This window comes from Cydia amplana, chromosome 22, assembly GCF_948474715.1.
Source record: "Cydia amplana chromosome 22, ilCydAmpl1.1, whole genome shotgun sequence".
In the NCBI taxonomy this organism is placed as follows: Eukaryota; Metazoa; Arthropoda; class Insecta; order Lepidoptera; family Tortricidae; genus Cydia; species Cydia amplana.
This window is the reverse complement of record NC_086090.1, coordinates 6328205-6355144: the sequence shown is the minus strand read 5'-3', so window position 1 is coordinate 6355144 and position 26940 is coordinate 6328205. Positions and strand designations below refer to the sequence as shown.

Genomic DNA, 26940 nt, shown 5'->3' with positions numbered 1-26940 from the left:
CTTTAGGGGCGCTGGGAACTTTTTGAGGTGGGGAAAAAATGATAAACTCGAGACAGCGTAAGGCGATCACGTGAGCGTAAGATTTAGATGGCCACTCATTTAGATGGCAATTAAATCAATAAAGACAAACTCAACGACATTACATGAAAAAGGTTCTAATCTTGTACGGGCTGAAATACGAGGATCTCACAGGTACATTCTAACTTTATATCACTCAAATATAATTCAATAAAGCTACATCTTGATGAAATCGCTAATAAAAGTGAACTCTAGTACTGGTGAATAAAACTCAAAATATCATGACCAAATATATTTAGATGCGAGGTCTGCAAGGTAACTTTACAATTTCTATTCGAATTTTAAACAACGCTACAAATTTGAATTTCGAATTTTAAACAAGCTCACTGACCAGCAATTTCGGAACTAAAGTTTTTCAATAGAAAGGAGGGTGGGTCAATTATACATAGTGCTGCAGACATTTTGGACTAGTCATTGAGTTTTCACTTCTGTCGGCATTCCCGGAGTGCAACCCGTTGTTTTTTTTTTATTTGATTTCTACTAACGGTACCTTTGACCTCAAACTTATGTACCTTGCATTTGGAGTTCGAACTTTTTCCCCGTGGATAGTTTAGAAGACCTGCTTGAGAAGTTGCGTAAGAAACCAAAAATAGGATACTACCTTTGTAGGAACACTTAATACATACATGATACATCTATGAGGCATGCGCTCGGACGCAACTGCGGCGCGCGCCTGATGGTCCCCCATACATCTAATACTTTGTAAGTGCTGTCCCAAAAGCCCCCGTTATAATGACGAAGGCAAAAAAACTCTAGGTGCTGATATTCTGTAACTAGGTCCCAAAGGATACTTTGCAAATAGAATCCTAAAAAGAAACTACTCGGTCCTATGTCTTGTTAACATTCTGACGCAGGTAAATGACAGGTTTTATATATCCTGGCGAAATACATTTAGTTTTAAGAAGGAAATGTATGTCATAACTATTATGTTATTTCAATTTGATGTTAATTGCCTCAGTTTGTCGAGATAAGATTTTAAGTAACAGAGAACACTTGTAATGCTTCAAAGCAACAAGTAGAATAGACTTCACCGTCTTGCTAAAGCGTATTTTCACAGAATAAACCGTTGTCCAACCGCCAAAGAAAGCGGTAATTCTAAATCCTTTGATAAAACATTTCTCGGAATCAATTTGAGGAGATCTCATTCTCAACAGCTAGGCCGGGTACCGACTTGTTATCGGGCGTAGGCCTCGAGTTTTTGGACAAACCAGTGTTACGAGACCTAAAGATCCATCGAGTATGGGTGATTTATCAGTGTGCTTATACTGGTTTGAGCTTTCACGATTGGAATACATAAGGAACTTGGCGAGACAAGCCCTTGGGTTGGCGGAAAATAATAAGATAGAATTGGGTCATACGCCCGACGACGCGACGGCTATCGATTTAGACATCTTACACCACTCGTCTGATTGCGGGCGGATTACAGCCTTACCTTTTGTTACGGCACTTACGGCAGTTTTGTAAAAGGTTTTTTAACAAGCAGATACGTCTGCGAGCGATACTCCAAATTTTATATTAAAGGAAAAATGGAAAAAGTTACGCTTCCGGTAGGACTTGAATCCGCATCCTCCACAATCCGAGCAACGCACGGATGCGCGATGCGGGTTCAAGTCCTGCCGGAAGCGTAACTTTTTCCATTTATTCCTTTAATATGAAATTTGTAAAAGGTTGTAAAACTGAATGGAAGGAAGACGAATCAATTTCGTTGCGATTTCAAGTGTACAAAGGGATTTGAGAAATAAGATCCAAGAGTGTTCCAGCAAAAAGAAAATACTCAACGAAGTTGTAGCCTTCACAAATATAAGAAGAAAGTAACCAAAACTAAATTAAAGAGATCGAAGTCGCAACATTAATGCCAGGGTGTGTTCTTCAATCAGTCAGTTTTGAATAGGAGTATTTTTCTTACAAGTACAAAAGTCAATGTGATAGATAAATACAAACGATGCACTCGTATGCAAAGCAAGTTTAAAATGTTAATGAATAAGGGTACGGTACGAGCTATTTTTAACTAAAGCAGGGTCAAAAAGAGCCACAAAATGAATAAAACAGTAGTTTTCTATAGAGTGCCTTGCCTACCACCGTACGGTTGAAGTTTTTTATATAAGTAACACTTGTAAAATGATTATTAAACTATGCTAATGATTTATGTAAATAATCGTGGCCCAATGTACCTCCTGTCTATAGAGTAGTCCTTATGTATATAAGGACGTGTTTGTTACGTAATACATACTACATAGTTTAGTTCTAGTTCTAACTTGAAAACCTGGTTCAAATTTTATCTAATCGCCCAAGCTAGTATTTTAGACCATGAATAAACTAATCAGTCTCGATCGTAAAGTCTTTCAAAAGCTGATTTAGGTATGCTATAGAATAGAACATAATAGATTTCTTTGCTCGCTATGAGTAGGTATAAATAAACAAGTTATTCTGACAGGATCAATAGGTCTAGACTTATAATTGGTTTTATAGAAATGTTATTATTTTTGCAATATCATGTAGAAAATAGAGATTGGTTGGCTATTGTCATTGCCGTCGAAGTATAATAAACACAATCATATCTATGTGAATGTGTAGGCGGCCGATCGTAATATCTGCCCGATCGTAAAGTTCCTGTGTAATGTTTTGACGGTATAGTTACATTAAACCAATAGAAATGTAGGATATGTTCGTTAGGTTGCTTCACATGCCCGAAGGGCAAATTGTCCAGAAATCAGGGTACGAGACAATGATTTTTCACGTTTCACGATATATGCCTAGGAAGGCGTACAGCGAGAAAGAGAACGCGTCTTGCGTCTTATGCGATAGAGAGGGATGTGATTCGCTGCTAAACATGATGTTAGACAATGAAAATCCCCTACGAAGTACTTAATATATATTCTATAGTAATTTATGTACCTACTGCGTCTACTCCTGTTTGTTTATATACGCGGAGCCCTTAACTCCGCATAATCGGGCGGCGCAAGCTGCCCTGTGACCTAATTACGGCAGTTCTCTCGCTGCCTGCACGTGACGCGTTCAAATTAGAATTTAACTAGTTCTCGACCGTACGATGCATGCGTTTTAATTTGCAGGCGTATCTTGATGGAGCGATTTTACAATCAGTAGATGAGATGAAGAAAGGTACTTGTGGGGTTTGTTCCTTCATATATTTTTTCTAGCTAAGATGTTGATCTTGTTGTTGTGGGACGAAATCGATTCACCGGCTTGTGTATTTTGAGACAATACGGTAGTTTTCGCACATAGTCAATAAACACTATCCTCACGATGTAACACTGCCATCCTGAATCCACAAGACAAGGCAAGACTGGCACCGCACCTAGCCAAGACAAGCCTGCTCCGGACTAGCCGGCATACCAGGGGACACAATTTGTGAGGAGTGACACGCACACTGATGGGGAGGGATGGTTACAATCAGCCGGCTATGTAGCCTGCCATTTTGTATATTATCCTGAATCCTCACGGAAATTAATAATATCCCTTTAATCCGAAGCTTAGCCTCTAATTTATTATCAGGATCCTATCATTAATCCGTCAACCCAGACGTTTATGTGATGCTTACATAGTTACAGCACGAAACTTATAAAGCTCCTTTTTAGGCGAGCTTAATTCCGAGTTTCGCGTTTTATTAGTAGTTGCGTCTAGTTCCCAGGGGAACTTCTAAAGGCTTCAAGTGCCTTCCAAGTTCCACTCCGAGATGCAGCCTTATTCCAGTGCGTAACTGTCGCAAAACTTGAAGAACTATTAACATTAAGCGAGTTTCAACAACGCTACTTAGGACGCAATCTTCATGAAAGTTTAATTATTTTATAGAATAGTTTTGCTAACGTAAATCAGAATAGCGTAGAATACCGTTAAGATTGCTATATACAGAACTGTTATACAATACAACTCAAGGGCAAAAATTTCTCCTCAGTTGTAATTGGTTTCTGGTGCAACGCATGTTTGTTCAGTTAATTGTTCATTATCAGTATTTAGTACCTACTTGTCTTCAATTAGCTGTAATAAGTAATAATCAAAATGTATTCCTCCAAATTAAAATAGCTTCAAATACTTTAAGCTTGACTCTAAAACTTTTACTCTAATTTTTAATTAGCATTGCAGGTGCCATCAGCCCGTCTTAAGGGCCTACTGCAGCCGCGTCTGGCGCTTCGTAAACCACGCCCGCTAGTTCTTCCCTCCCCGCTAACACGCACACATGGAAACGCTTCGCGCCGCACGTGAAGTTTGTGTTACCTTTTAGCACCATCTAACGTTACAGAAGTTAACTACCATTATACGCGGTCGCTGCGGTCGGCCAGAAACTTAAATTCGGAAAAAATTGAAACAGATGGCGTTGTTACTTGTTCATAATAGCAAACAATAAAATAATTAATTCATAAACCTGCATATTTATTGTTGTTTTGGAAGATGTTAACAGCATAGAAGCAGCAGCGTAGATAGCATATAAGTTAAGAGTACCTATTGATAATAAGAAAATAGCACAAGAACAGAAAAGAGATTATTTTTCATAAAATATGATGAAAACAGATTTACTTACTTGATTACGCTCACCTGACTTTTCGGTCACTAAATTAAAATTTCAACCTTATTGTTATGGGGTTACAATACCCCTGGGGTTGCAGGCGTCCATAGTCGTTATTATTATAAATGCTTTGGTTGAAATGCTTTTGAACCCTCGAATTTTTCATAGGTACAGTCACCTGCAATAATATGTTACTCTTCGACGGCCGCAAAAATATGTGACACGCTCTTATGGCTCTACAAATAAGATCTAACACGATCTACCGCAAAACGGCCTTCGGTGTGTAACACATTATTGCAGCTGACTGTACTCGTATTCATTGTATAGGTAGGTATTAATATCTTTTATCCGATCGATTTGAATTTATTTGAAATAAATCACAGTGTTTAGTAATTATATGTTTTATTGAATAAGAGATTATTTAGGTATGTAAGGAATACAGGGTGCCTTTTTGAAACACTCATTTTTAGGGTTCCGTAGCCAAACGGCAAAAAACGGAACCCTTATAGATTCGTCATGTCTGTCTGTCTGTCTGTCCGTCTGTCCGTCCGTATGTCACAGCCACTTTTTTCCGAAACTATAAGAACTATACTGTTGAAACTTGGTAAGTAGATGTATTCTGTGAACCGCATTATATTTTCACACAAAAATAGAAAAAAAAAATTTTTTTTTGGGGGTTCCCCATACTTAGAACAACTGAAACTCAAAAAATTTTTTTTCATCAAACCCATACGTGTGGGGTATCTATGGATAGGTCTTCAAAAATGATATTGAGATTTCTAACATCATTTTTTTCTAAACTGAATAGTTTGCGCGAGAGACACTTCCAAATTGGTAAAATGTGTGTGTGTCCCCCCCCCCTGTAACTTCTAAAATAAGAGAATGATAAAACTAAAAAAAATATATGATGTACATTACCATGCAAACTTCCACCGAAAATTGGTTTGAACAAGATCTAGTAAGTAGTTTTTTTTAATACGTCATAAATCCCCTAAATACGGAACCCTTCATGGGCGAGTCCGACTCGCACTTGGCCGCTTTTTCTGGATAATTTTGAATTTCAATTGTCAGGGGTGCCTACATTATTTTTTAATACATTTTACAACGACAACAAACAAAAGTTCAAATTCGCCGTATTTTTATTACCCGGGTCGATCGCAACAAAATAGAAAATCATGTTTTTCAAATCATGTTTATCTCAAATAACCAAAAAGTCAATGTGACTAGAACTTAAAAACGAACTGAATTATTTTAATATGTCGATTTTTCTTGGTGACCCAGGAGAATTTTTTTTATCACATACAAAAAGAGCGTCTCCCAATCGCGTATCGGTTTTGGTTTTTACTTATAAGTGTGAAAAATATATTCTACCATATACGAAGGATGTGTGTTTTTTCATGTTTTATGTGTCTTTTTGTACAATAAAGTGTTTTACTGCTACTAATATATCATATTAACGATTAACTAAAAAGGTATTTACATCTAATTTAACTGGTAAATTATTAAAGTCCGCTAAAATTAATATATATTCAAAAAATATTTGTTAATATGTCCCAAAATCATGGCTCATTTTTTAAGTCTCCTGACTTACCAAACATATCGCAACGAAGGCAAGGGTACAACGCAGCATCGTGAACCTAATAACGTAACGTTTCAGTTACTTTTTTAGTCACCGACCATTTTATCCGAGGTACGAAAAGAGGTATTAGATCTATCCTGGGTCTAATATGTTATAAAAACATAGTTTTTTGAAAAATGTTCGTAGGTAGTACACAAAATTTACATTTTCTTTTAAATCTGATTTGGGTCATCGTTCTCCCTGGTGACTTTTCTGGTGACCCAAGAGACATCAATTTTATTATGACTCAGGAGACTATTTTCTATGCACTTTGATTTTTTTGATGCGCTAATTTTGTAATATAAAATAACTTTAAACTGCTGATATACTTATATCACTTTGCTGATGAGTGGAAGTGGAATTTAAACTTAATTTATTGTTCTCTCCCTTGACATTTTGGCATACATTTGACATGCTGCAGTGCACTCCTAACGTTAATAAAGACATAATTTTTAGAAAAAGCTTTAGGAAAACTCACTCTTGAGCTTAAAACGATTAAGTCCTTATCATATTATGTTAGATTTTTAGTACAGACCCCAAATCAGTGAAAATGTGTCTTAGCCAACTAAATTTGTCTCTGGGAAAAGTACGATATCCCTAAAAATTGTACGTACATTTCGCATTTTTCTGAAGGAACGGAATTCATAAATTGGGTTATTATTATTTTTTCAGATTATTTGATTGCATTGACATACGAGGGGTGTTCAAAATATTCTCGGTATGAGAATGAAAACAAACAAGTACGAAAAGTTTGATATTTTTATTTTTCAATATACTCCCCCCCTATGTTCATACACTTAAAAGATCGATCAATTATTTTTTTTAATCCCTCGTAAAAATATTTTTTATCTTTCGTGTAAAAATGCTCCTCCACTGCCGCCTTCAATGCTTCATCGTCAGAAAATTTATTTCCACGCAGATCCTTTTTAAGATTGGGGAGCAAAAAGAAGTCGCTGAGGGCTAAGTCCGGACTATACGGTGGGTGAGTAACAGTTTTAAACCCATATTCAACAATAGCTGCCTTGGCAATATGAGCAGTATGGACGGGGGCGTTGTCATGCAGAAGCAGAATACCTTTGGTTAACTTTCCTCGCCTCTTTTCTTTAATTACATCCTTTAATTGACGTAGAATGTTAGCGTAGTACTGTCCTGTGATATTTACACCGTTTTCTTTATAATCGATTAGTAATACTCCTTCACAATCCCAAAATATCGTGGCCATGACCTTGCCAGCTGAAGGGATGACCTTGAACTTCTTGGGATGAGCTGAACCCTTAATGTGCCACTGCATGGACTCTTGTTTACTCTCTGGGTCATAATGATGAACCCAGGTTTCATCTCCAGTAACTATTCTTTGCAGCACCTCATCAGGATTTTCACCGCACAGGTCAATAAAATCGGAACAACAAGCTACACGCATGTCTTTTTGAAGCCGAGTCAGCATTCGCGGAACCCATCTTGCACTTACTTTTGACATATTAAGATGGTCATGTATAATATCATGTACGGTACCAATAGAGAGATTGGTTACTTGTGCTATAGATTTTACCTTCACTCGACCATCTTCCAATATAAGTTTTTCCACTTTATCAATATTTTCTTGTGAAGTAGCTACTACAGGCCGGCCAGGTCTAGGGTCATCTTCAATACTCTCCCTTCCGCGTTTAAACTCGCTTGACCACTTTTGAATGGTAGATAAAGAAGGAGCAGACTCACGGTAAACACAATCCATTTCCTCTTTTATGGTTTTTTGATTTTTACCCTGTTTTGTCAAGAATTTTATCACGCATCGATGTTCTAATTTAGTTAACATTGTCAATTCGCACATGATGTTCATGTTTGTTCAGCAATTGCAGAAAAACAAAAGACCATCTCGGTTCGAATTATACTTTTTTTTAATGTCAATGAATAAACCTTAGCGGCCAGTAACGAAAGAAATTTTAGAAGAGGTCGTAAGATATCAATACCGAGAATATTTTGAACGCCCCTCGTATCACCAAGATAGATAGAACATTTAAGTTACCAGAAGAAAAGCATTTGTGTTCTTTTATACAGTGTGGAAAAAGTAGGTTCGATTCCCGGGCGCGACTAAGCGAATTTTAAAAAAAAACAACGTGTTGCATTCCGGGAGTGCCGACAGAAGTGAAAACTCAATGACTAGTCCAAAATGTCTGCAGTACTATGTATAATTGACCCATCCTCCTTTCTATTGAAAACTTTTGGTTCCGAAATTGCTGGTCAGTGAGCTTGTTTAAAATTCGAAATTCAAATTTATAGAGTTAATTGTTTAAAATTCGAATAGAAATTGTAAAGTTACCTTGCAGACCTCGCATCTAAATATATTTGGTCATGATATTTTGAGTTTTATTCACCAGTACTAGAGTTCACTTTTATTAGCGATTTCATCAAGATGTAGCTTTATTGAATTATATTTGAGTGATATAAAGTTATAATACTGTGAGATCCTCGTATTTCAGCCCGTACAAGATTATAACCTTTTTCATGTAATGTCATTGAGTTTTTCTTTATTGATTTAAATGCCATCTAAACCTTACGGTCACATGATCGCCTTACGCTGTCTCGAGTTTATCATTTTTTCCCCACCTCAAAAAGTGCCTAGCGCCGCTAAAGAAGTTTTCACTTCAAAAATCTTTGAATGCAGTTGTTTCTTTAAAAAACAATAATGTTTCATTTAAGTAAAATGAGCAAACTTAAGGTTTAAGGCACTTTCCCTCCAGGGCCCATAATTTTTTTCCACCCGGTAGTAGACAACTATTTTTTTCGACTAAATGAAGTTTTATTAGATAAATCGTTGATCACATGGTTCGTTTCACACATCACATCAAATCGTTTGTCATCACAATCAAAATTTGTCAAAAGTAATGAAATTTATGCCAAAAAAACATAAATAAAACATATAAATTCAACAATTTTTTTTAATAAAAATCTTTCTCGATGATATAAAAAAGAACATCGACAAATTATGTTCAAAGAATTAATATCAAAACAGATGTCATAATTAGGATTGGCTACTTTAAGAAAGGGACAGAGAGATTTAATCCTCTCGCTCTGCACGTTTTTCTCATTCCTCCTTGTCAAGCCAAAATAAACTATAAAATGATAGTAACACAGTACATTGTAATATTCACTTTTTCCACGGTATCATGTCATTGTAAATTACTTATGTGAAATTGTAGTGGCGTGCGACTTTCAAACCGGAGGTCACGGGTTCGAACCCCGGCCCGTGCAAGTGAGTTTTTGTAAGTAGGGACCTTTTTTAGTGGTACTTAAATATAATAACTTTTCGTAAATAAAATATTTTATTCAAACTTAATAATATAATAATTAAAACGAATAATATCTATTAGTTTTTAATATTTATTCAATTATTTTAAATTATTTGAGCATGAAAAATACTAGATTTATTTTTATCATTACAATAGAAAAAAGCAAAAAATATATTCTTATAGATATTTTATTTTCAAACAAAAATAAAGCAAAAAGTTACGGTTAGATTCTGATGGCTAAATACCAAACAGCTACCGATACATTTCCATATCTGTCGAAATTTCCTAACCCGTTGTAACTGACAAAGAGTATAGATTTCGACGTAGTATGACGTAGCTAAGCAAACACGCACACATGCGTAACGTATAGGCCTGTAAGAAGGCACCATCATAGGTTTACCTCCGATTCCGTTACTACTCAATGGAGTTACGACTCAACGTTTATTGGATATTAAAATTTTACGTAATTCGGAGCGCTGCGCGAAGTGACATAGGTCTTACCTCTTTGAGGCACGACGGCCATCTAACATTACTGGCATAAAGGATGCATTTATGACTTTGACGCATGACAGAAAGAGAAACCGAACTGCGTAAAATGGGCGTTTGCTGTTGAATTCATAAAATCAAAAATCGATAATAAATCCATCGGTAAAGGATAATAAGTTAATATTTAGTTCTTTGAAAGTTAAGACGAGATGAAAACCTTTGCTGTAAGGTGGATTGTGCTGGATATGGATGTGTTTTCTAGTTGCACGAAGCTAAAACCGAAAAATGAACACGTAAGTTTGGATTTATTTTCTATCGAGAAAATTTTAAGCATTCGTGTTTCGACTACTACGAAATCACTTATCATATAGTCAAGAAACATATATCCGAAAATCACTACTGTTTGTTTCCGGGGATAGCCACTGCCACGTTTCTAAGATCCTGTTATTTTTCGATGCACGGCCTAAAGGTCTCGGAATGAGGCTCCTAGCAACTCGACCCTCTATTGCGTGCTTGGCGGTCGCTTGTTCACTCATCTTTAAGCCTTTTGCATATAAAACTACTGAGTAAAGTCAGGAATATTGACTGGAAGTTTCAATTTCCTGCGTATCGCGATGTTGAACTTTGTTCATATCGATATTTCTACAACGGAGTTGAGCAAATATTTTGACACTCGTGAACTCAAAAGTTATTTAAACTGCGCCATCTTCTTACTGGTGTCAAATATCTCCGTGTTTCAGTATAAAATTCTCTCTTGTCTTACAAGAGGGTTTGCCTAGCTTCATCTTCTTCTTTCATGAATAAGGAAGTCAGTCTTAGATGAAGGAACTAACTCAAATCCTGTTAGATATCTGTCTGAACGCATAGTATTAAATAACACTCCATTCCTCATCCAACTTCATCGTTTAACTCGCCTAAGTGATTTATCGGGCTCGTCGCGAAAGCGCACAATCTTATTAGGTCACTGTACACACAAATATCTACACGTCAAGTGGCCGTCTAAGTGCGTACATTGTAGGGAGCGGCATAGATAGGAGTTTCTGAACAGTGCCCCTGTATCATGTATCATGTATTATGAAATTCATCAATTTCATCATCGGGTAATGTGAGGTGAAATCGGCAATACGGCAAAATAGATAGATTTTATTTTATTTGTAAAAAAGCTTGAACAGTTCTCTACGATAATTGTATATCCACCTTTCTTTTCATCTGATACTGGTTGAGGCTGATACTGGAACGAGTATTTCATCATTCAGGAAAAAAAATATCTCGTGAAACTAGCCCCTCCAAAAGACAGATATACTCGTATACAAAATAACTTTAGTGTCCCAAAATAAATAAGTTCACACTAACAAATATCTAGCACGTTTTACAGCTTTAAGGTAACAAAAATTAATTATCTTTTGTATAACTTATAACAGAATACACTACTACATTTTTCCGAGGCATGCTTTATCATACCGTCGTCGATAATATTACAAAACCACAACCCGATATCACATGCCGATATCTGCCCTCAGCGGAACTGCAATAAAAAGTCTAAATATTTCAACTGTGGCGTGCGTAAATAGGTCAGCGACAGTGTGACGGGAGCAGGCGGGATCGATACTACGCAGGAGATATTGAGAGTAAACTAAGGTTGTTGCACTCCGTAGTCTCTTTACATTTTACGCCCTTGTCACACTAACTAAACGTCCGTTTTTTACACACCCTCAGGTGCCTGTCTGTCGCGTTTTTATTGTTTGTTTTGAGGGATCGAAACGGGAGCAATGGAAAGTTTTAAGTGAAATCGGAGCCGGTGGCTGGTTTTATTTGATAATTAAAATGTCTGACTCATTGGAATTAAACATTTCGTAGAATCTCCGTATAAGAACTAAAGTCGCTGTAATACTCCAAATTATTGAGATGTTAATCGCACTCGTTTTTATGCAGGTTTCTCTGAAAACCCTATATAGTCAGACCTTGGACGACAAAATGCACAAATATAGAAACTGAACCCGCTTGTCAAGTTTCCAGTTTTGCAATGACAGATATTTACAATAATTTTCTCTGTTGAAAGTGGCATTGGAAGGTACAATTTACCATCGCTTTTATCTGTAAACGTAGGCTATTAGATATAAATAGAGATGTAGTTATTGCTAAACCGGATCATCATATGATGTCAGCATTGAACAAGACTAACGGCTTCCGAGTTACTGAGGCACATTTCTGAAGGGGATACACTACTTCTTTTATTAATAAACTACCTACTAGCTGTGTCTGTGGCTCCACGCTCCACCTACATGGAACTTGTATGTGTCATTTACCCATCCTTCTCCCAGAAGGAATTTAATAAAATAAACTAGCCATAGTTCAGCTCTAGGAGTAACTTCTAAAAAACACAACACACTTTGCGCAGTAATTCCAGTAATAATAGATGGTACAATCCTACGTGACAATTTGAGTCACTTATTTGTCAATAATCGCTACTCTAGTTGCTGCAATAATCGCTATCTCGCGAAATTCTATCTCCAAATTAGATTGGCCGGAGCAAAATTGCAGGCCCAACAATCGGGGTAAGTGGTCAAGTATCAACTTTCCAGAGACCGGGATTTAGGCACAAGTGTTCTCTTCCCAGCCTGCCTGCTAAAGCTGCCGTGTTGTGGCTTAAAACAAAAGAGGACAGACTACACGGTTACCTTTGAAAAAAAGACACCTGCGGGGAGTATCAGGGCTTCATCTCTTGCTAGTTTTTCTAGAGCGCAAATATAAGAAGACACGCGAAGGACTCCCTGAGGTGTATTAGCTAAATAAATGTTTGGTTTTAAAACATACTAAGCAGCATACTGCTTTTTTTGCATACTAGGAAAACAAAAGCAATAGAAGTAAGATTATACAGTCTAATAAGCACAGTGTTTACGGCCCGTTGGAGGTAGCTCACTGTCTCTGGCAGTTACTTTAAACCATCAGGTGGAATTAAGAGGCTTTTTGTAAATGTTAACGAGTTGGGAGCAGTGGCTTGTTTAACAAAAAGTAAAAATTACCTTATAGGCGTGTTTGCCTTACTAATGTTCACAGTGTTTTCTATGAGCCCAACCAATTAACATACGGCTTCTAAAGCCTCGTAATATTTGCTTATGGGAAAGCTCTTTATTGTGTCCGAACAATAGCAAAAGTAAACAAAGTATGTCACCGCAATACAGACAAAAATGCAATTAAAATGACCAATTACCGTTACTTGGCGACGGTTGAATTCGAGGAATCGTCAAAAAATTTAATTGCATTCGCTTGTTCTCTTGCATCGGACCCTGAAGGCAGTTGGAATGCTGCCAACCCAAGCTCTCAAGCTGCACGGAGACTCGTATGAAAGAATTATTGTTTCCAATCCAACAATGGAACAGCTTTTGTTCAAATAAATTGTTGGGGCGCGACGGAAAATTTGCAACCGATGCGGTTTAATGATGTACACAATATATTATGCATAGCGCACAGCTTAAACAGTGAAAACTATTTATCGTTAATGCAATGTATGTCGATACAGTAGCTAACGAACTTCCAAGAAAAAATCCACTGTAGAATGTTGAAGAAAATAATTCGAATAACACACAACAGGTTTTACGATCACAGCGAAAATTAATTATGCATTCACACACGAGCTTTCAAAATCTTGTTTGTTAATTGATTTCCATAGACCCGTTGGCACTTTCTTAATAGCCGGCATAAAATAATTTGAACACATGTGCCATTGTCAAATGGTTTCTAAATCGATGCCTAGCCTAGACTTTCAATGCCGCACTTAGCGTTTATTCTTAACTGCGTTGCGTTAACGGCGAATGCGCAATGCAAACAAACCGTCGGCGGTTTTTTCTTCGTAATTTTAGAACGGCCTCCCACGGGCTTCGGAAAGTGGGTTAATGCCAAGCCCACGCGACCTGTGCCCCGCAGTTGATTGACATGCGTCTCTTTGCAATACAATATTGTAAGGATTTGACCCAATCTTTAGATTAATATCCAGAAAAAAAGCAGTGAAAGTAAAGATGCTAACCAGTTTTACACGACTGTCACAAAAAAATTAGAAAGCACCTTTTATAAATCGTTTGAACGTAATTGACTCGTTTATCAGCGCTTCATCCCCGTCTTAATTTTCATTTCATTTCTCATCTGACGCCATTTCTGGGCGGAGTCCCTGAGCAACGTAACACCGACCGGAAGTCTCTCCATTGATCGTTGAGAGCTTCCCGTTCTTGTCACCGAATATATTTATTCATCCTCTATTGTATTAGCAAGTAACATGATGTAACCGGAAGATCAAGTGGCCAATGTCAAGCTTTTAAACAAGGGGCCAGCATTCACTGGCTTTGACACACTTCCTCGACACGCCAAGGCCATTAGATTCTCCTTATATGGCTGATAACGCAACCCCTTTAGCTCTTCCATTAGTGACGACCTATAACGTATATGGCATTTCGTGCAACGCCGTGCTCGAAGCTAAGTATCGAGTGTCGTTTAAGGAAATTAAATTGTGATCCAACTTGGTAGCGTCCCAGTTTATCCTCTTGGGAATATTGGAAACTAAAACAAGACTATTGCTTCAGCAGAGCACTAGTAATTTTACTGTATCACATATAGTATATTCGACTGTATTTAGGTTATCAAAGCAATTCATCAAGACAGAATGCACTTCACACGTCTCGCAAATCAAGTCGTCTACTCCTAGTAACAACTCCGTCTGCAAATCTTAACCTTAGTCGCGCTCCATTTACATTTTAGGCCAATTATGTGTTCGCATTCTTGTATTAATGCTGTACCGACAATTTAATGCATCGTTACTTTCCCCTACGTTATTATTTCAAAATCTTTTCAGTCTAGAAAATAGAAATTTGCTTTCGCCGAGATTGCAGTAATAGATTTTTAATCAAGAAGTGAAACAAGTCAGCGAAGACGATAATTAAAAAAACATCAGAAAGATACCCTCTAACTGACGACATATCGCTATATTATTATATTCAATAGTGGTGAAATCTCGATGTACCGAATCCGTTATCCCAGATTGAACCTGCGTGGGCAGTTCACAGCTCTTTTGAATTTAATTTAACGATAGTTTTACACACTCATCTGTAATTATACAGACAAAACCTTTAAAAGAAAGCAGTTAATTGGCCTGGTCCCATTCTATAATTTATTTGAGTCATTAGGTGGCTTTCTTAGTTTGAACATGGGTTTATTGCTGTCCTGACCAAAATTTAATTATCATTAAAAATGACTTCACCGTCCTCTAAAAATCAGGTACCTAATACAAGTTTGGAGTCGTATAATAAAAGCTCATAAAACATTATGTATTAACTTTAACAATAGATGTTATAGAGTGTGTTATAGAGTTTATATAGATATATGTATCTATTTATGTATTGTCCAAATATTTATAAATAAACATGTCCCGGTTTTATAAATAAATTACAGTGTCAACTGCACATTCTGTTGTATTCTGCTTCGGTTTTGTTTTTATGTTCTGTGTTGTTTTGTGTTTGTTTTAAGTGTCAATGGGTACACTGAAAATCAGCGTCGTAACACAACTCATGTGCTACGACACATGCTGAGTGTTATCCTTTTCTGGAACCCCTCGCAGCACTGTTACTTACCTACTAATTTACCTAGATTTAAGCCTATTTTAGTGTTGTTGTGTATGTGTGTTTCGAATAAATTATCATTCATTCATTCATTCATTCAACAATGTTTCGTTATTTCGAACGTAAAGTACAAAAAGAATCTTAGAATTTTGGGAGGAAAGTAAAATTAACATAATTTACTCATAACCTTTGGGAATAGGGTTCAATAGACGCTTCGCTATTGCTATGCATTGCAATTTTTGTTACGTGGATTTGTTGACGAAACGTCTTTAGGTATTTATTAAATACGTCTGTTGTAGTTGTAGTCATTAGGAAGATGAGGAGCCTTAATAATTGTTGTTCTGTATGACCATGGCATGTGTAATCCCTTATCTTCTTATCTTATTATTTTCGGGGGCCCTTACGGGTACACTTCGACCCATAGGGATCTTTTGTGCAATTACCCCCTGGAGAAGATCCGTCAGCTACTCAAGAGCTTTTCCCACCATATCCATGTGTCGGATGATGGAGCTCATGGGTAGCGTTTTAAAGTCCTTTGGTTCCAGATATCCTGCTCCAAAGTCCTTCATTCTTTGTCTGGCTAGGGCGTGACATTCACACATTAAGTGTTTCACTGTCTCTTCCTCTTCGCCACACATACGACAATCGGTGTTGTCAGAATGTCCCATCTTGGTCAGAATTCCCTTGACCCCGTAATGACCAGTGAACACCCCCGTTATGATTTGGAGTTGTCTTTTGCTAAGTTTCCAAAGCTTTTTGCTCCAGCCGGAGTCTACTCCTTGCATGAAGAGCTTTGCATGCTTTAGACCCGTCAGACTGTTCCATTCTTCCTGATGTTTGGTCTTGGCATGGTCTTTAATAGCCGTTGTGATGGTTCCCTGTGAGAGCCCCACGAATGGTTCCGGACCTATAAAGTTACTTTCAGATCCGGTTCTGGCAAGTTCATCTGCATTTTCATTGCCTATGAATCCCTCGTGCCCTGGGATCCATACCAGTTGCACTCTGTTTTGCCTTCCAAGCTGGTTCAGAGCTTGATGTGTAATCCCTAGTCATCTATTCTATTCGCACTACACAAAGTCAATATTACTCATTTATTAATGCTCCATCCGTTCAGTCACGAACATCTAGGCAATTTCAAGGTCTTCACTTAGCCAGAAATGTAATTAGAAGTAGTTGTAGCAGCAAAAACTAGTGATTCCGAATGTAATTTCATGGTGTATCATAATAATATAGCTTCGATAATTCCAAATGGGTAGCGTGAACCAGACATGCAAAAAAACAACCAATTCAATTTGTATTCTTCTATCACAACGCCTTTGTGAGGTAGAAAGTTGTTTTTATACACGTACGATAGTATTCTGCTCTGATATAGCAAGATGGGCTCAATATTATAACGACGCATCAATTTTGACAGGGAAACTACTACTTCTAGTTTATATTTAGCGTCTCAAATTTCTTTGTCCTCGTCTTCACAAATAGCCTATGCAATATATCAAATGGTCAAACTCGACTTCATTCAACCACAATAGTTTCATTCACATCTCAATTGACTGTACTTGCTGGCTGTCAATTCAAATCATGGAATATTTGGACAATTTATTAATGCCTTCTTCATAAACCATTTTGAGTCTTAATGCTATGAAGTTAAGAGTGGAGTAGTAGCGGCTATAGATTTCAGGTCTTGTTCTCGTGATGAAATGTTTGACCGGAATATAAGGAGTCACGACCTGTGCTGGAGTCATTTCGATTCAATCCTCAATCGATTACGAAAAGTGGTCTTAATCGGCTTTCAAAGTGCCAATCAAATAGGTATTGAAATTCTAGGAGGATTATTATTATCAAAGTTCAAGTCTTATAGAAATGTGTAGGTATTATATTATTTATTTTAAAATATCCGCATCTTTGTTAGTGAACTATTTTGAGAATGTTGCCGAGTTTTTTTTTTGTTAGGTCTGGTCGGTTGACTCTGCTTTTTATTTTGACGTGTTTGTAACTCGTGAACAATCGTCTTGCCGAAACTGCCAATTAAAACCCAAGCACCGTAACAGATTTATAGCCAAAGCTTTAAATGCTAATCACTATTGAAGACGTTGACTTTAACGGAAGTGCGTTAACCTATTGAGCGATACTTTAAAGTACTTTAAACTCAAGTTAACCCTAGCAAAAACTAGTGACAATCGTTCTTCCGGTAATTGTCTTGGGTGTTTTCGTCGAAATCAACCATCGTTCTCACAAGTATTCAGAATTTGTTATGAGGAATAAGTATCGTCCCTTGGGGACCTTGATTTTGGTTTAGCAATAATCTAAAACATTTTGGGTTACGCAAATTGGATATTCTTTCTATATTAATATATATTTCTTATATTACTTTCAAAAACGATTTCATACATTAACTTAATCGAAAACATGAACTTTTCATGTATCGCTTCACCAGAATTTTATCCAAAAATGGTTGCGCATTGCCGCCAATTGTCCAACTATGTGTGAATATAAATCTTCAAGACCAATACACATAAGTAACGACTCTCCAGACGGTACCAGGCTATTTCCTGTTTAACATAACAAAAGCACAATGTGCATAGCGCAGACCTTAACTGTCATTGACATTTGCATAGAAATTGACATACTTACTCGCGAAAAAGGCATCAAATGAGCGTTAGCGCAAATTGTACGTTTTACGTCGTTGTTTTCCTCGGTCTCGTTCCTCATCTCTATCTAGAAAAGGGAATACAAATAAAACTTTGCCTTGGTGTTTAATTATCAATCTTGTCCCATGTTTAGACATATCGATGATAAAATTGGATTTCAAGCTTCTCCTTGTATGGTCAGCTTTATTTCCAAGGTCGTAAGATTGAATAACGTTTTTTCGGAACAGTGCAACACATGTGGCCGATGTGACCGGAAATAGCCATCGTTCTTTTCCAAACACGTTCCGACATTGATCGATCGTGTATCGCACGAGCCTGCTGGTCTAGAACATTGCGCAGCAAAGTTTTGACAACGGATTGGTTTTAGAAGTTCCTGTATAGTTAATTATCATCACACTTGAATATAAATTTGTTTAATGATTTTAAATATTGACTTCATCATAAAAATCTTAGCTTTGTGTTGCCCATTGATGAGCATAGACTACTTCCCGGTCCTGATATAGTCTCATCTATATCTACTTATGTGTCAGAAAACTCAGAAACATAAGCAGAAAGAGTAGTTCTCAATGTCATTTCCGTGATTCTCAACCAAACACATCACTTGTAGTCTTGTACTCTCTCTACTTGTGCCTCAATTTAGTCATGCCCGATAAACATAAATTAGTGGTCCAACAAAGCCTAATCACCCTCAACATGATTCCTCATCACGACCTGTCCAAATATAGATGTTAGTCGTACAAATAAGTACTGACTCGGAAGTAAACGCGATAGGCAAACATTAAACATACCATTTAATTATCTTGTTTTATTTGTTATCTCCAATGTAATGTAAATATGCGTAATTGCGATTGTCTACATCGTTTATTGCGCATACGGCAATGTTTATAAGTTTCTTCCTTTATTGTTTCTTTTATTAAATGATCATGATCAAATCTGGGACAGTTAATAAGACAATAATATATCATTAGTTCATAAGTCAACATTCTTTTCATTCGACAAAATTAGGTATTAAATATAATAAAAGAAATGAAAATTTTCACATCAAATTATAATGAAAGAGAAAAAAAGCCCTCGTAGTAATATAATTTTAAATCGGACTTCGAACTGCATTTTTTCCAAATTCCGATGCATCACAACGACAAAAGCTCGGATATTTTCCTTATCTGAATATTTATAGAGCAGTAAAGGTTATCATCTACCGCCCAAGCGTATGTGCATTACTCACGCCGCATTATTATGTGTGCAACCACGTGGCCGAGGTATTGTGCTGTCGAGACCAATGTCCGAAACTACATGATTATGAAATGCTTTGGCTCGAGAGTGCTTCCCTGAGCGACTCCACACAATACTCGTATTCAAGCCAATATAGCGTATTTTCTGTTAGCGTAGCGTTTAGATGTTCTAATTTACTTAGATTGGCAAACCAGTTGGATTCTAAGCTACTGCCCACCTCGCGGTCATTACGTAATCGTAATTGATATTGGAATATTCATTTCCAATCAGAATAGCGTGTAATGGATAGACTGCATAGCACATGTTGCAACAAAACATTTCTCTTCCTCTAGCACTTGACCTATATCATCGGGATTGCATATTTCAGTTTAACAATTTTACACACATTTCGGCCTAATGCTTCGAGACGCTTGGCTTGCTAACCGGGCTAGCTATTTTAGGCTAGGGCTATTCTGCAATCGATAGGAGTATTACGGTATGAGGTATGAGGATGATCATACATTATGTATATTTGACCCGTATTTGACGCTCGCTCGCTACGCATATTCAGTCAGTAAACGTAACTTTGCACCTAAATTAGCCGTTTAGTGGACATATACAATATATTTGCCGTTAATCAGTAAGCCTGTTGATGACATCGCTTGATAAATAAAACTCCCAAAAGGCAGATAAGTCGTATTTCAAATTAATCAGCGTCTACCATTTATCAGACCGTCAGAACACTGAGAAGTATTTGGACATTCGCTCGGTGTAATTCCCTTGGTGTTTTAGTACGAACTAGCGCGGGTAGCGCCGCCCCTGCCATGTCCAATGTTACACAAACTTGCTCAAAGGAAAGTTCATCGGGTGTTCGTAGTAATTACACGCGCAGTTGCTTGCTTTGGCTGGCGCGAATAAATTACAATGTTAAGCGATGCTGATATCTTATCGAATATCGAATTCAACAAATTGACATGCATTATATGCTAAACTTGCCCTGAGAGGTATCGGTTGTTGTTTTTCTCACGAGCACTTCCCAATTTAGCTAAACATTTGATAGTTACTTAAATCCTATTTAGTGTTGAGTAAAGCTATCTTTACATTTGCGCTACGTGTATTCTATTAGTTGTATCCTTTATAAGGGTATAAGAAATAATAATGTAAAGCTCAGGTATAGCAGTTGCACATAAATGTCATCGGCAATATTTTATGTTCGCGTGCATCATTATTTTAATACGACTCAACAACTCGAAACATTTGTACATATCCTAGCATCTCTGCACGATTACATATTGCTTATTCCACGATAATTACAGCGTATCGTTTTAATAGCTTTACAAACAGTTCACTTTCGTAATTGCATTATGACTTTGTAATCAAACTAATCAATACCTTCAGAACTGGTTTCAGAGAGTTTGTTTTCAATGTTTATGCATCATTTTTAATCAAAATATCATCTACAACGAAATGTTTTCATTAACAGTAACGAATCATTACTTCTATTAATTTCACGTAAGTGCATGTCATGTGAATATTTATAGATTTATCGTGTGACCTTTTCTTTTTATCAATCAAATTATATATTTTTACAGGTCAATATAGGAAGGTCCATATAGTTTGTTAGTAATTACAGTTAGATTACTTAATGTTAGTTTTCTTTGATCTATCTGTTCGCTTACAATTACAACTCCCAACTTATTTAAAAATCCTTACGTCTCGTTGTTTTCCGTCAATCATCTTATGATTAGTCCAGTAATAGAGCTTAAATCTATTTCACAAAGTTCACCGACTAACCCACAATTCGCTCGCGAAGCGAAAGTGCGATCGTTTCCGGCACCGAACGAAATTGTTTCAAATGACCAGTAAAGTTCAACGTTTACTAACCTGACTGGTCAGAGATTAATTATAGATTACAATTTAATCGGACATAAAATAAAATATGGGTTAATTAACTTTAATAATATCTTGTATCCGTGATCTTCTGCCATATACTTTATATAAGAATTCTAAAAATTACTTATTAAACATTGCTATCTTAAAGTATCACTATTGTCTTTAGCTATTAGGGTTATCATAACAATATGAACAACTTTATGAACTCATACATTATTGTTATTGCTATTATGGACACTTAAATTGTCATCAAAGTAACCGATATTGATATATTTCAGATTAACGAGATCATTCCGTGAACGCGATTGACCTGGTTGGAATGAATTATTAGTCGGAATCGAAACCGATTTAATAAAGAGAACTTAATTAAGCTCAACGTTAATAACTTCGTTATATTACAATTGTATTACAGAGACCGCATGAGAAAAGAAGAAAATCTAATCTTCACATGAATACCGCTGTCTAGACATGTCGCGACCTTAAATCGGTCAAAGGCTAAAGCGAGCTTTCAATGTTGTGCTAATGTTTAACCGAGACATCAACCGTTTTATTTTCCATTAACATTTTTACTTTATTTTATTGGATATATACTTAGGCATTGTTAACAATGTAGACTATGTTTCATTTGGTAATTATTTTTTAACAATGCAATGGATTCATATCATTTATATCGTTCACCAATTTAAATGTGTCTCAAATTCGTAATGGTCAGCATTTTAGATTTCTGCAATTTAGCATTCAAAGATTTTCGTAAAACTCATACCCAGCCGGGAATCAAAGCTTCCTGTGTATAAAAACAAAAAAGAGCTTCCCGAGGGATCCCGAAGAACTAATGTTCAATATCGAGCAATATTTTGTACATAATTTTTAAGGCTCATTTGCATTGTTTACGCTTTATCTTTCCACCCATTACTCAGACAATCGTTATGCGCGATACTCTCCGAGCCATAACAAGGGCCTGAATTCGGGGCTGTAACGTCTGTCATTGGCGACATTGCTATCTCACTGGGTCAACGCTATTGTCCGCGTTACGGGGACATGTCACGCTGATGACATGATGATATCTTACGATACTGGTGGGATGATGGATAGCTTGTGGAAAGATGTAAATAGCTACCTAATGTTTATGTCTTTTGTTTCAGGTATGTTCCTGTGCTAATATCATGTTATCGAGATCGGCGGTGTTGAATGGCTGTCGCTCGCGTATTTACCTTACGAGCCTACGTAAGTGTCAAGTGCCACACTTTTAAGGACGCCATTTTGAATCGTCTCCCCATCGTTGAAAAATGAGTGTGAGGGTGTATATAGTAATCGTTAGGCAAGTTACTAACGATTATGATCGCATTTTTGTGTACTTCGTTATTATTTTATTATTATAAGATGATAGAGGTACACAATTTCTTAAGCACTACCTAATTATGATGCAAAATAGGAACTCGCAGTTTTCTTTGTGGATTCAATTAATAGATACTTAATTCATGTGTATTTTTTATTTGAGACAACATTGTCTGACATTGCGTTGAAAGTCAAAGTACTGCTAAAGTTATACATTACAGACCTTTTACAACTTATTTAACTAAACATAAACCTGTAAATATATTTCACAAAACCAGTTTAATACAAGCTTTAACATTTCACACTTCGCAGACACTTCGACAATATCAACAGAATGAATAAAGTTATTCAATTCCACAGGCTTAGCTTCAACTTTTCCACGCTGTCGCGGTCTAGGCTGCATAAGAGTTGTATAAATAAATATGTTATACAGATAACCAATGATATTATCTCATTGGTGAGTGGGTGAAGTGGCAAGAATGTAGCTTTGGAATTTCCTATGTAGAAAATCTTGTATTATCTCTGTTTTATCTTTTATTGAAGTCTATAAAACTGACGTTGGCAGTCTTAGTTGTACATATTTGTGTAAAATAGAGGGTTCATCCGGAGATCATGTAATCAAATTTTACCTCCATTTTGACAAGCCCTGTGTCAAAGTGTCAAATGATTTTTGAATTTTGAACCCAGAGCTATTAGTGGCTGTGCGGAAAGAGAAGAGTCATAGAATATATTTATAGTTTTTCATTTCTTATTGTTTTTTATTTATTTATTACGAATATTTGTCGTAATACGGCCACACTAGTTCTGACCTTAAATGAGGATAAGGGTCTATATTTCATGCCAGTTTTGGCAAGGGTAAAGGGCGTAGCGTATACAATAGGTTCCCCTTGCCAATCCGTTCCATTGACTAGCTAGTGCCAGTGTCATAAATCTTAATTTTATAGCCTTTTATTACATACGTCTGGTTTGATCAAAGAGATTGCTATTCAAACAGTTGCGACGTTGTCTGACGAGATGTTAGAAATCAATGGAGACATTGATTTTTGAAATTATTTATTAGTTGCCGTAAAATATTCCATACCTTATTATTTTCTGATTTTTTTATATCATGCTATTTAATTCAAAAGGTGTTATAAACAAATCTACATTAACAATCGAATAATGTACACAACTTTGGGAACAAATCAAATTATTTTATTAAATATTTTCCACCTCCTTCCGGCCTTCACCACTGGAGGGCTTCGTCACTTTTTCTTTAATATATGATATTTATTTCAGTTTATAATCGAATAATGTATTACATTTGGGAGCAATGAAATGGGGGGTCTATTTAATAATCAAAAGATGATACCTAGAGTTTGTACGTTCGCTGTGCAAAGGGGTTAGTAAAGAAGAATAATTCCGAATATGTAGCATGCAACGTATTGCAAACGTGCACTATTTCTGTCCATCAAAATGTCAAGCAGCTTGCGTAAGAGTGCGTGAGATGTCGTTGGACGATGTTTTCTGCTGCAAGGAATTTAAAAATATGCGTATCGTGTTCAACGTGTTTAATGCAAGCATAAGTATATTAAGTATGTGACAAAGGGCTGCATCACCAACAATCGACGAACTGATCAACGTTAAATATGACGGACTGTCATCTCGCAGACAACTTAGAACAACCATTTCAGCCTCGGACTATTGGCGCTCTCACTGCGTTCGAGCGCCAAACTACCTCTGCAGGAATGGCTGCCTTTCATCCCTTGGTTAACAATCTACGAGGAAGACTCGATTGAAAAATTATTCCGAACCCCTTTTTATTTTTCCTTCATGAATAAACCAGTTCCTATTTCCGGTATGTGCCACATACCCCATATATATATGTTTATGTATGTGTACATAGGTAGACCGTGGCCCACAATGTTTACTGTTTATACAATTCATATATATATCTTATTGCAAAAGCAAAAGGTCCACCGATGTCAGTTAAGAATGCTGCTGCTAAGTACTATTAAGCACTGATAGTTTTATTATAATATTATTATTTATTGCTGTTTATTTTTCATTGTGTCGTATGTTCTATTTATTTTCCCCGACCATACATAATATCACAATATTCCATTGTTGAAGCTCGGATCGCCGCGTAAGTGTAAATCCTTGTCGGCCCACAAATCCTCCTTAAGCCATCCATACAGCTCATTTCAAAAACCTCTTCACCCTCGCTCTTCACTCGATATTAATTTCATAGGACCTTAAGTTACTGACGTGACTGATTACATTGTAGATATCTGAAAGTTTACGTCTAAATAGTCGTATGGTAGTTTGTATAGTATGAGTTTTATAATGACATAAGTCGTTTTGGACAATGATTGTCATGCCATTGTCCCAATCCCAATCCGCATTGCTAACGAACCGTATCTGATCCTGTTGTTATTACGAACGACCATCGTACATTTGGTTCAAGCCAACCAGTATAAATTCGAAGAAAATGTACGTGCACGTGCACGTTGTACTGTATGAATCATCATAAGATACGTCACACACATCATGTGCGTTGCGTAGAGAATGCGCGCAGTGTGGTAAAGCGTCTCTTGAAGATTGATACATTACAACACGCAATAGAAATGTGTAGCGATCTTTATTGTCAAGGTTCTGCCGTTTCTCATTAATATTTTGACGAATAGTTTTTGTTTTGTTTAAATTTTTTCTCTCTCGATTAGTACCCCACCCTGGTAGGTATCCTGACCTCTGGGGGTGGCAAATCCCCGAAGTCAGTTTTATACTAGTTCTCTGAGGCGATGAGTGCAAGTGATAGGAACTCTGGGCTTGCATTATTTATAGGCCCTCCACACGCGCTGACATTTGAAGACGTTCCCGACCTCTACTCAAAATGCCGCCTAAGCATTACCCAAGATGAAGCGTAATGAGACAGATCAATGAGACTCAAGTACTGGAATTTACTATATTTGTATTGATGATTTTCATTGTACTGTCAATTTAGGCTTGTGATGTTCATGTGTATGATTATAAGTAGGCAAACGTTTTACTATTCATATAGGAAATATATGTTATTAAGACTTTTCCGCAGTGATCACTTTAACAGGAGGCTTGTTATGATTGTAACAGGCTATGAATTGTATCTGGATTTGTTATGGATAATGATCTGTCAGTGACGTTTCTGTTTGAATAAAAACTTTCGTCGAAATTTGTATGACGATACAAAAATTTAAATATCGGCCTGTTTTATTACTAACTACGTTGTTACTGAAAGTCTGTCTGCGCTTTGTATTTCTCAATCATCAATAGAGAAAACAAAAGACTTTCCAGAGTTTCCAGTTGTCACGGCCGCAAACCGCAAGTTTTCTAACAATACCAGCTAGTAGCCAGTTTAATTCTGTCCTACTAGCTTCAGTATAGCTTCTGTCCTCGACTTCGTCTGCGTGGAATAATGATGATTTATTCATAAAACTATTTACCTCATGGCCTTCTCCGGGCCTCAAACTTTCTCCATATTAAATTGAATTTAAAATTAGAAACCCACATATTAAGTTAGTTTTAATATTAGTTATATATTTTAGTGTTAATATTAGCAAGGATTGCTAAAAAGTTTTATGAACCACTGACATACCTTTTTAGGACCAAGAATGCTTTAAAAAAATAGCCTCGTGTCCCAGCCATTAAATTTAAAATTCAAAAGATGCTACTTGTAGATAAGGTCAAGTGCGGCAAACTACACGGTTCAATTGAATTGTATAAAAAAAGGTAATGAAGAAACTATTATTGTTTAACCAACCACCCATATCTGCATACGTTATGAATCATGGTAACTATGATTTATTAGGTTAGCCTTTGCCTTAAATGTAATGTATAAATAGATGCGGAAAATCGTGTAGGAAATATACATACACTTAAGAAACTCTTAACGTATCTTTCATTACTATTAGAATTAAAATATTCTATATATTAATTTTTAAAATTAAACCTTGTATTTTCAGAATACAATAAACAAGACAAAATGAAACAGTAGATTAAAAAGCGGCCAAGTGCGAGTCGGACTCGCCCATGAAGGGTTCCGTATTCAGGGGATTTATGACGTATAAAAAAAAACTACTTACTAGATCTCGTTCAAACCAATTTTCGGTGGAAGTTTGCATGGTAATGTACATCATATATTTTTTTAGTTTTATCATTCTTTATTTTAGAAGTTACAGGGGGGGGATACACATTTTACCACTTTGGAAGTGTCTCTCGCGCAAACTATTCAGTTTAGAAA

The 26940-nt window shown here is 36.6% G+C and overlaps 2 protein-coding genes across 2 annotated transcripts in view; one reads left to right on the top strand and one right to left on the bottom strand.

Moving 5' to 3' along the window:
• LOC134658314 (protein lethal(2)essential for life-like) overlaps window positions 1-5835 on the bottom strand; it is a 224229-nt gene extending 218394 nt beyond the window's left edge. Inside the window, exon 1 of the mRNA XM_063513945.1 lies at window positions 5825-5835. The gene's annotated coding sequence lies outside the window, so the exon portion shown is untranslated. The remainder of the gene's footprint in view (window positions 1-5824) is intronic.
• The window catches only part of LOC134658510 (dual specificity tyrosine-phosphorylation-regulated kinase 2), a 208626-nt gene that overhangs the window by 18232 nt on the left and 163454 nt on the right, over window positions 1-26940 (top strand). The window lies entirely within an intron of this gene.